This window comes from Pseudochaenichthys georgianus, chromosome 11 (assembly GCF_902827115.2).
Source record: "Pseudochaenichthys georgianus chromosome 11, fPseGeo1.2, whole genome shotgun sequence".
Lineage (NCBI taxonomy): Eukaryota > Metazoa > Chordata > Actinopteri > Perciformes > Channichthyidae > Pseudochaenichthys > Pseudochaenichthys georgianus.
In genome coordinates this window covers 32,658,061-32,669,450 of record NC_047513.1, presented here as the reverse complement: position 1 = coordinate 32,669,450, position 11,390 = coordinate 32,658,061, and the positions used below count along the sequence as shown (strand labels likewise).

General features: G+C 42.1%; 1 pseudogene; it reads left to right on the top strand.

The window, feature by feature from the left end:
• The first annotated feature begins 8,465 nt into the window (after window positions 1-8,465).
• Window positions 8,466-11,390, top strand: part of LOC117454773 (membrane progestin receptor alpha-B-like) — a 12,283-nt pseudogene continuing 9,358 nt past the window's right edge.

Sequence of the window (11,390 nt, the reverse complement as noted above, 5' to 3'; positions counted from 1 at the left end):
CACAGCCTTTGAAAGGTCAAGGGATGAAGACTGTAACATGTCAGAGAGAAATGTTGTTTCTGCAAACACTTTACGGAGTGTTACAAGATGCACAATGAATTCTAGATCGAACTGTGCCAGCAGACCACGTGCCTCAATAGATCTCTCACCATTGCGTTCTTGGGCTATGTCTTGCAGTACTCGCTTGAGGGCCGGTAATCTATCCATAATGTTACGGAGAGATATAACTCTGCATGCCCATCTAGTGTCACTCAATCGCTGGAGTTCTCTTGGGGCACCTTCGTACATCTCTCTTTGGATATCTAGCCATTTGGGGTGGACATACGACCCAGATGTGAAGACGTATAGCTTTTCTAGTAAGGAGAAGAACTGCTCTGCTTCTGGGACAGCTTTGACTGTGTCTACTAAAACTAGATTTAGACAGTGAGCATTGCAATGAACATAAAAAGCATATTTAGCTTGCTCTCTGATTCTAGCCTGGACCCCTGAGTGCTTACCGCTCATGACAGCAGCACCATCATATGCTTGGCCTACAAGGTTGTTTTTGTATTCCAGACCGTTACTTTCCAATATGTGAATAATTTTTTCAGTAAGCCCTGCTGCATCTAGCCTCTCTGCTGACTCAACATGGAGAAAACTCTCCTGGGTAGCACCATTGAACCTGACTACAAGAGAAATCTGTTCTTTTTTTTTAAACATCTTTTGTTTCATCTGCCATGATGCTAAAGACTTCACTGTTTTTCACTTCCTCTGTTATTTCAGATCGAACCATGTCTGCAAGACAACCCAGAACTTCATTCTGAATGGTTTTGCTTGTGTACTTTGCATTATGAATGGAAGTCAACCTTTTTTTAACAGCTTTGTCATGGTTAGCAATTGTCTCTAGAATGGTCATGAAGTTCCCTTTATTATCTGAGCCTGCAGACTCATTGTGTCCTCTTTGAGCAATGTTTTGTGTCGCAGTAAGTAGCAGCACTTCGGCTATGGTTTTTATATATTCCCGATTTTCTTGAACCAGTTTCTTATGTTCTTTGTTAAGTACATTTGCCAATGTTGCATTGGATGTCACAGCTCTCTGGTAGTCTTTCATTGCGTGCGTGTGCCGCTCAGATTTGGCATGGATTGCAAATCCTCCCTCTTTGTATGTTGCCTTCTTCCAGTTTTTGAAACCTGAAGGTGAATCAAATACAGTGTCTGTGCTATTCGGAGGGCTAAAATGTCTGAAGGCGTAACAATGAGCAGAGTCTGACATTTTGGAGTACTCAAGCCAGGGGTGAATCTTGTACCAGTCAGCCTTGAAAGTCCTTCTCCGGTCGCCCATCCAGGTCCTTGGAAACAATTTAGGGTGTGGTTGCATTGGTGGCTCCTCTCTGCACTTGCTGATATCTGTGGAGAAAGATAACGCAAATAAATATGTTTATTATTATTATTATAATTGAAACAGATCATTATAAATGCACATTTACCAGAGCAATGAACAACCACAAATTAGATATCTATATTAATAGATTTATGACACGAAGCTGCTTTCTCCCTGTTATATTTGGTTAAGCCAGACAACAGGCTTTGGGATAAGATAAGGGCTTGCCCGGACTCAAACAATCTCGGCTGCCAACAATAAATATAATAATATTAATAAATAAATATAAATAAGCTATGAAGAAACAGAAAAATTATTGTAATAATGTGCCTATATATTTATATATGTATCTATTTATTACACTTTTTTTTTGTTTTATAATAAAAAAGAGGGAAAAAATAAGTATATCTATATTATGAAGTAAATCATGTATAAATACAACTCCATATGAATACATAAAATGTAACTGACACTGTAATCCCCCTGCCCGCCACCCTTCATGTTATTGTCCTGTCCTATTTGTGATGTGTGTGAGCCATGTCCTCCGTATGTTTTTGTCTTTGAAAATGTTTAATAAAATATAAATGTTAAAAAAAATGAATTAGTATCACACACACTCATTTGATCTGTAACTAAGATTAAAGCAGGCACATTTGTTTTTCAAAATCACAAACCTGATGTTCCAGTACTTGTACTCTCACTCTCGATTTCATCCTCAGCCTCACTCTGTGACTCCCCATCTTTCTCTGCCTGCTCTGAACCTTCAATTTCCAGATCAGTCTCTCCTGAAAAGTCCTCCGGCTCTGTCTCTGTGGCAATCTGCACTTCCTGCTGTGTGTTACTGTCTGCCTCAAAAAAGGACATTATGTCCTTTTTTCGCCCCCCAAAAAAAAAAGATGCTTCATTTTGAAACTATAGAGCAAACACAAAGGAGGAGGACAACAATTCAGCAACGCAGAATATAAATGTATAACCGCTAGATATATTTCACAACTATATAGCTAGGATGACCAGGTGTCCCGCTTAAAATAGAACGAAATGGCGGGATGGTGGTGTAAAATGGAGCCTGGGACAAAGAAAATGCAGCTACAACAAAGCCTGGGAAGGTACTTATTATTGGGTAAAACCGGTGGATGGAGATTCCACCCAGAGCGTGTTCTGGCTCGGTTCCCTGGCGGCCGGCACCCCCCTTTATTATTTATTTATTTTAAACGGCATCATTTAAGGCGCTGACATGTCATGTGACAGATGATGAAAGCAAACTGTTTGCTGTCGCTGATTACTTTGCACACTACGTTAACTAACGTTAGTCAACAACAACACTCACTGACCTAAAGTCTTACCTTGTAACAATTACACGGATATAATAGTTTAACTCACCTTCGATTAGCGTGGTGGTGGTCTCTGGAAACGTAGGTTTCAATCAGTCTTTCACTCTTTCTTGGATGCACAACAGCCTCTGATGATCCGAGATGAAAAGTTTATTTTTCGCGCGCTTCAGCCGCACAGTGAAAGCGAGTGCACCGCTCTAATGGGTCCTGAGTGCACCGCTCTAATGGGTCCGACTAGAATGACGAATAACGTTAGTTCCGCCTATTCCGCAATTCAATAAATCGTGTAATAAATCTTACTGGCCCCCCTGCCCCCCCCTAGAACCGCCCCTGCCTTAGACGCACCGAACAGCTGTTTGTGTGTGTGGGGGGCGGTGTGATCGGGAAAGCACTGTCCAAGAAACGCCTGGCAGGCTGGCTCTGCGAATGCATTGCACATGCCTACAGACAGGCAGGGAGAGCCTGCCCTACGGGGGTTTGTGCGCACTCCACACGGGCTGTGGCTGCGTCGACAGCCTTATTCAATGGTGTGAGTGTGGAGGATATATGCACAGCGGCGTCTTGGTCGACTCCAGGCCCCTTCATAAGGTTTTATCTCTTGGACATGTCGGGCTCTTTCTCCTGTCTGTGCTTGCGGGGGCAACACAGGACTGGTAGGGGTGGGGGGGGGGGGGGGGTTGTGGGTCAGTTGGCATCTGACCCCCTCCCCGGACGTAATGCGCCTTCGCTGTTCTCGGGCCCTCTGAGGGTCCCGGGATGGGCGAGGGGCGTGCTGGGCCCTTACAGGGCTGGAGGGCGGCTCTCCTCCTGCCGAGAGGCACTTTAGTCCACACACTCTGCACGGGGTCAGTGTTTGAGTGTGGGGCATGGGCTCTGGCGCTCTCCCTGTTATCCTTAGGGATTCAGGGAAGCAGGCGTGTAGTAAGCCCATTCGGGGCCGAGGGGGCTCTCCCCATCCGTCTGTGGGCGGGGGTCCCCCAGCACTGTTTTTTGAGCACACTTTCTGCGAGGTAAGCGCAGCAGGGTGTGCTCTGTCAGCCACAGCCCAGATTTCTCCTCGGTTATAACCGGGTTAAAGGAGAATGTGGGGCAGCAGCTGCTGACCATAAAGGCCGGTCAGGGGCAGTACGGTGGAATGTTGTTTTTGGACAACAGTGCGCGTATACATCGCGGCTCCACCCACTGTACCCATAGAGTCCAGTAGAGGGCGGAGCCTGTGAGAGATATAACGTTGGGTTACGTATTGTAACCCTTGTTATATTAGCACAGGCGGAGCCCTCTACTCAGGGCACTGTCTGTCCTATTCCGCTCGCTGAAGAGAGGTGTAGGATGATAGTCAGGAGGCGAGGCCTCCTTTTATACGGTGTGATGCGTGCCCATTCAGGTAGGCCCGCCCAAGGCCGGCTATGTCTATAGAAGTCTCAGTGGGAGAATGCTTGCATAGAGGGTAGTACCCATAGAGTCCAGTAGAGGGCTCCGCCTGTGCTAATTTACAAGGGTTACAATACGTAACCCAACGTTTTTATCAATGGAGTCTAGTGGCTTTGAGCATGGCAAATGGCACTGAAAGGGTTGGGTAAACCTGTGAAAGTATTCTTCAATGGACGATGTTTTAGGTGGCTGAAATACATTTCCTGTTGGTTTCTCCAAACTGGGGCTGTGCAAACCCTCATTTAAAGGGCCCATGTCATGCTTATCTGGTTATTACCCGTCCCCTTGGGAGTTATGAAGGTTGTTCTGCATGTAAACGGTCTGCAGAGTCACAAACCCTCAAAGTGCACCCTGTAGCGAGTAAAACTCTAACACAGAGAAGACCTGTCTGTGCGGCCCCAGAACGCCTCGTTGGAGATTTCTCTTTTTCCATTGTTTGCTTCCTGGGTTCTGTGACGTGTGAACACCCAGATCAACAACAAATGACTGGATTGGCCCAAATGGACCAATCCGCGGAGCACCTCACACCAGAGATGTTCACAAGTCTTTTTTTGCAAGTCCAAGTCAAGTCTCAAGTCTTTGGTCACGAGTCCAAGTCAAGTCTCAAGTCTTTGTGGGGTGAGACTTGATCAAGTCTCAAGTCTTTGGTCACGAGTCCAAGTCAAGTCTCAAGTCTCTAAAAAAATAAAAGTCTCATGTCTCTTCTGGTTGTAATAAGCCTTCTATTGTCTGCTGCTATCCAGTCTGTTAAGAATACTGCACAGCTATATCTAAGAAATGCAAAGCATTTACTGTGTTATTATCACTCCTATATCTATTAGCATACAGTATCAGTACTGATTCGTTGTTTGTTATATGATCACTTTAAACAAGCTATTGCAATGCAATATGAGGAAAAACATCACACTTTAGCTAAATGCAAACAACTTATAAGCAAAACACTTCAGAATCAGAAATCAGTATCACAAATACTTTATTAATCCCCCGCAGGGAAACTGTTACAAGTACTTAAAAGCGGGTAATGATTAACGTTACCGACCTTTTGTATGTCATGTCAAGAGTTGGATGTCAACACCACTCAACTCAAACAAGTGTGACAAGCAAACATTCACTCATCTTTTCAAATATTCAGTTACAAAGCTAGTAGCAAGCTAAGTTAACATTACATAGCTGATGCTGAGCTAAACATGTTTGCTAACCGTCCATATGCGTTAATGTGACTGACCTCTCCGGGTGAGTTTTCAAGTGCCTGATGAAATTCGACGTTGTTGCGCCAGCATCCTTGATTTTGATATTGCAGACTTTGCAGTGTGCGCTCCTTTTGTTGGTGCCGCCTCCCTGGTTGGTAATAGACGAGTTGGGATGGCGGAGAAATGCTCTCCGCAGACCCATTCTCACAGCGTCATAAACCTTTTTCTTACTCAATATCAAGCCACACTTATTGTTTTTACTTCGGCTGTGAGTGTTTGTGTGTGCTGAGGATGAGTTTCGCTGTGTTTCGCTGTATCGCCGACCCGGAAACCTGTCCGCTCCTCGCAGCAACGAGTCTCGCAACGTTCCGACCAATCAGAGCACACTGGGCTCACATGGGGGGGGGGGGGGGCAGGAGCTCAGAGAGACAGAGAGAATACACATACTATACAGAGATGCTGTTTGAGAAACCAATGTGAGTTTGGAAAATTGCACAATGTAAATCTATTCGAGTAGACCTCAACAATGGAATTATACAATGACCTTGTATAAAACCCTCGTACAACCTCACTTGAAAACATTTAAACTGAGTCTTTAACCCAGTAAGGTTTCTTTGGTTAAATCCTGCCACTAAAGTAAAACTAGCAGAGCAAAACTTACTGTAGGTATAGGTCATTGTAAGTCATAATAACTTGGATTCATAGTGCGCCTTTCAAGAAACCCAAGGACACTTAACAATAGGACGAGGGGTCGAGGGGGGTGAAAAGGAAAACAAATAGGAAGATAAAAAACAGAGAGTTAACTGAGTCTGAAAGCCTTGACAAACAGATGTGTTTTGAGTGCTTTTTTTATATCAACAGTCAGCGGTCCTGATTTCAAGTAGGAGGGGTAGCACATGTTCTGGTGTTTACACTGTGAAATAAAGAGAGCTTTTGAAAAATATTATTTAAGCAGCTGAATAGCCTTTATGTGTGTTTCCCCTGTTCTCAGTGTGCAGAGGAAACTTAACGTGCTTGATATTATTTCAGTGACGTCATAGTGGAAAGATGTGTTTCCCTTCTTGTCATCCTTAAGTATACACACACCCTCACAAATATGCAAACATTTTACTCCACTCTGTCTCTCTTACACAACACACTTCTAATGCATCCTCTAACCTAACAGTTGCTATCTAAATGCCTCAGCCTTTTTCTAACATTAACCCTAAGTCTAAGGCCTCAAACACATGTTGAGGAAGCACAGAAACAATTACTAAGTGACCCTCAACAAGAACAGGGAGATATAAAACACCTACAAAGATACTCAAAACATCGACCCAAAGCAACTACAAACAGTGGCTGAACAACACAATATTATGCAAAACAACAGACTAGGGCCCTGGGGGGTATTTTCTTCCTCCACTGAATATAAACCCTCCTGTGTGCCTACATTTCTCACAATACTTTACCTGGAACATGACAGCATGTAATAGTCTGCAGTGCAGGCTCACACACATTCACGATGTGACTTTGGGGCAGGGCGATTACTAGAAAGAAGACATTTTTATAAGGTGAGAACATTTGTTTTGTGTCCTTGTGTAGTTGTCTCTGTTAATTTGAAATTGCAGTCCGTTTGTGTCTTCTTATAGTTCATTTGAGTATTTGTAGAATGTCTGTCTATTTGAGTTGTTTTGTGTCCTTTTGGAAAATATGTTAAACTATCATTAAGAAAAATAACTCCTGTAATATCCCTGGGTTAGGCTGCAAATGCTCGACATTTAACTGAAGCAATTTCTTGTAGAGATGTTAAGAAAGAATGGCTCTTCGGCCTCCATAATTGAACTACAATCACTCTGTATTTAAATAATAGCTGTCAGGCAGTCTGTACCTAAACTGTGTGATCTGTGGTCAGATCTGCTGCTGCTTGTCATAGCCTGTTTGTCAGGTCTGTGTGTACTGAATGAACTCTGAATAGATTCACTCACAAAGAATGTGCCAGGGGAGTTCACATCCACACAGCCAGGACACCTTTCATGCCTTGCACTGCTGGTTAAATCCCATTGTATTCAGATTCTAATGCAATATCATTTTTTTTTTACGATTGTGCATCGACCGAGGCATTGGATTGAATTACCTGAGATTTGACGACACTTTCCAAATATCTTCTACATTAACTACAATATTAAGGTGTCAGTGAACACACCACACAACAACTTTCTCTACTCAGTCTGACCACGTTATACAAGTGTACTGTGTTAATGCACCTCACGTCTGAGGGTTTCTTTCACACGATTATTGTTCTCAGAAAAGCACCTTCTTCCTCCTGAATGACCCACCCGGCCGCTGTCTAGAGAAATACACCGCAATGCAGAGTTTCCGGTATCGCTTTTCAAAATAAAACACGTATCGACGCGTAATGGCAGTGGCAAGCTCATGGCTGTATAAAGGAAAGGGCTTGCTTCTCAATCTCAATAGTTCTTGTATGTAAGTTACTGCACCAAAGCTTAACAATACTCTAAAGTAAAACTCCTCTCGCCTGCTTTTTGGTTGATTAACCCAGGATAGATCAAATATAGGTTTAACATTTAAATATAGGATAACTCATGTGCCAAATCAATCTGTATGCACGAATGCAAGACGTATGGTTACGTAGATTTAGGATTACAACTTTTTGTAATTGGTATTTAGTATATTTCACCATTTTCAATCTATATGTGTTTTTCCAAGATTTGGATTCAAGATGTTTGTCTTTAATCTGGTTATATAAGTACAATTGTGTGATATTCTTGCTATTTTTGATAGGATAAACCATAAAAACATCTGAAATTGATTAAAAAAACACAAGGCTAAAATGAAATTAAGATAACAACTCTAAATAAATACATGCATAGCCGATTATATACTATTTTTATGCCTGACTACTTTTTCATTGCTGCTATTATGGAGACTACACAAACAAGCAATATAAAGTGATTCCTAGTCAATGTTTTATTTGACGTTTACATTTCCATTAAAAAACATTTAAGATCCATCTAGTATTGTGAATGAAAGGGATTCCTTTCAATCAAGCTTTTATTTTTATGACAGAAACCTTTAACTTCCGGTTGTCTTTTAAGTAAATGAAGTATCTTGGAGTTTCTCACTTCTGAACTATATTCAATCTGTCAAATATTTTCTGCCTCGGCGGGCGGAGGTCGAGGAGGAGGAAGACGCTTCAGCTGAAGGAACTCAAACCACCAACAAGTGAGTGAAATGTCCGAAAAATAAACCTGTTCCCAAAGTGATGCGCACGAGTTTTAATAAGTATCTTGTTAGTTTTGAGACTGTTGAGGAACTGTCTTAAACTGAACAGGGTTCAGACATTTATACAGCATGCAAACGACTGACTTTAAAGGACTCAACTCAGTCAACGAGGTTTATACCAATACTCGGTCATTGGTAGACAGTAACGAAGTACTTACTAAAGTAGAAGTACTGTTATGAGGTACTTGTAGGCTTACTTAAGTACAGAGGTGGAAAGTAACTAAGTAGTTCTACTCAAGTACAGTACTTAGTGGTTTAATGTAACTTAGTACTCGAAACTACTTTGAGGTACTTGTACTTTACTTGAGTATTTCCATTTTCAAGATTCAAAGCTTTATTGTAATGTGCACAGCAGCTACAGTGTATACACTGAAGTCTCAGGCTCCTCCAACAGAGCAACATGAATATATATGGGACATAAAACAGATAAAATAGTGCAAGACAATGTTTTGAGATGTGCAAGTAAATACAAATAAAATAGAAATAGTGCCAGAAGAGCCTATATACAAGTACATGGAGTATGAGATGCAAACAGGTGAATGTTTATGGATGTTCTTTAGAGAGTTCTGTTTGTGTACTTCTACGCCACAAAGAATCTGAGGTAAATACTTTTACTCCACTACATTTATTTAATACCTTGAATTAATTCACAGATGTGGATGAATGATGGTAAATATAATCAAGTGTTAAATCAGACTTTAGTTCCACCTGGAGTAAATCCACCAGCTACCCTGCAGTCTACAAAGTACTTCAGACTAGCTGCACCTTCACCAGCTTTGAGAACACTTTCATGATCAATCATTATAAAACATATCATATCTCATATAAGTACAAGCAGGCCGGCCCGTAGCACTGGCGTTATAGATGTTCGCCTAGGGCGCCAGATCTGGGGGAGCTACGCTGGTAGCTCTGGGAGGGAATTTTTTTTTTTTTTTACCGTTGGTGCTCATCCTAATTTTCGGCCTTGATGTAACAATATTCATAATTAAGTAAATGTAACACCCTTTTCATCCCGGTTACACTTTTCATTTGCCCTGTACGATGGGCGCTGTAAGTGATGAGAATGGGGGATGTTGGCTTATCTGGCGCCCGCGGCTCACAGCCAAAGTGCGAGCGTGGGAGCGAGCAAGAGAGAGAGAGAGAGAGAGAGGGCGCACTGGTACCGGCGCTGTTGTTATTAGAATCTGCTAAATCGGCTAAAATCTCGCCTAGGGCAGCACATTGTCTAGAGCCGGCCCTGAGTACAAGATCTGGGTACTTTGCCACCTCTTCTTAAGTATTTCCATTTCTGCTTCTTAATGCTTCTTCTCCAGACTACAACTCAGAGCCATCACTTGTATTACTTTGAACACATAAATGAATGTACAACATATCATCAACATATGCCTAATTATCATTTATCATATATGAAATAAGATGAAGTTACACTTTATGAATCGTTTGATAAAATCCCAGTCCAGCAATTTGCTTAAAAATAACCTTACCTTGAACTTAAATGAATCTTTAAAGCAATGAAAATGATTATACAATAGTATAGAATATAATATTTCGAAATGAATATTTTGTACAGAATGTGTCTTTATTTGTGTATTTTTTTTATTTTAGGTACATTTAGATTTAATACTTTCACTCCTTGCTTTTTATTGTGTAACAGAGTTTTTTCACTGTAGTATTCCTACTCTGACTGAAGTAAAGAGTACTTTGTCGACCTCTGTCACGGACAAGGCGGCTCTAAAACAGCGAGTGGGGAAAAATAACCTTGTTTTTTACTTACAATTTTTGACCTTTCCTTTTTGTCCAGTACTTAAACAAACTGTTTACATTGTAAGTAAAGTCGTGCTGCTAATGCAAATATCTTATCAGCCCATCACGTGGCAGCCACTCAATGCCCAGGGCTTGTAGACTCTGAAGTTCAAATTAATCAAAAGACAAAGTTAAAATCAGGAGAAAATGTACTTCGTTCAAGACCAATTTAACAAAGTCTGTCAACACAGGATGTTAACATGAGTCAAACTGTGTCAAATTGAGCCAAACATATTTTTTCAGTCCATTGGGAATGAGTCAGTCTGGATGGAATCCATTTGAGGAGCAACACGATGTAATGACATTTATTTCCATTAAAATGAGCAAAAGGCTACATTTTTATACCTCGGAGGACAAACTTCTTTTAACTTCACGGTCCTTTGAGCAGCTTCCTCGAGACCTCTGTAATCCTTTTCTTCTTAAAGGTCCCGTGGCACGGCCATTTCCACTGATCATAATTCCATTGATGAGATCTACTAGAATAGATTTACATTGTGCAATGTTCCAAACTCACATTGGTTTCTCACACAGCATGTCTGTAAAGTGTGTATTCACTCTGTCCTAAACGGCTTGTTGGAGCTCCTGCCCCCCCCCCCCCTCCCTGTGAGCCCAGTGGCCGCCTGCGAGACAGTGAGACCCAGCCCGAAACCAGCCCGAGCACACCCCGCAGCCTCGCCGCGTCCCGCCGTCTCAGGCAGAGAAATTGTAACTATACGCGGACGTAACTACACCCAAATACGTCACTGTACCCAGGAAGAAAAAGAGAGATCCCCAACGAGGCGTTCTGGGGCAGCAGACAGGTCTTCTCTGTGTTAGAGTTTTACTCGCTACAGGGTGCACTTTGAGGGTTTTGACTCTGCAGACCGTTCACATGCAGAACAACATTCATAACACACAAGGGGACGGGTAACAACCGGAAAAGTACGACATGGGCCCTTTAAAACCTCAAGAGGGGCCTGTTTGAGTATTTCAGACATGCTGATTTACTTTTTC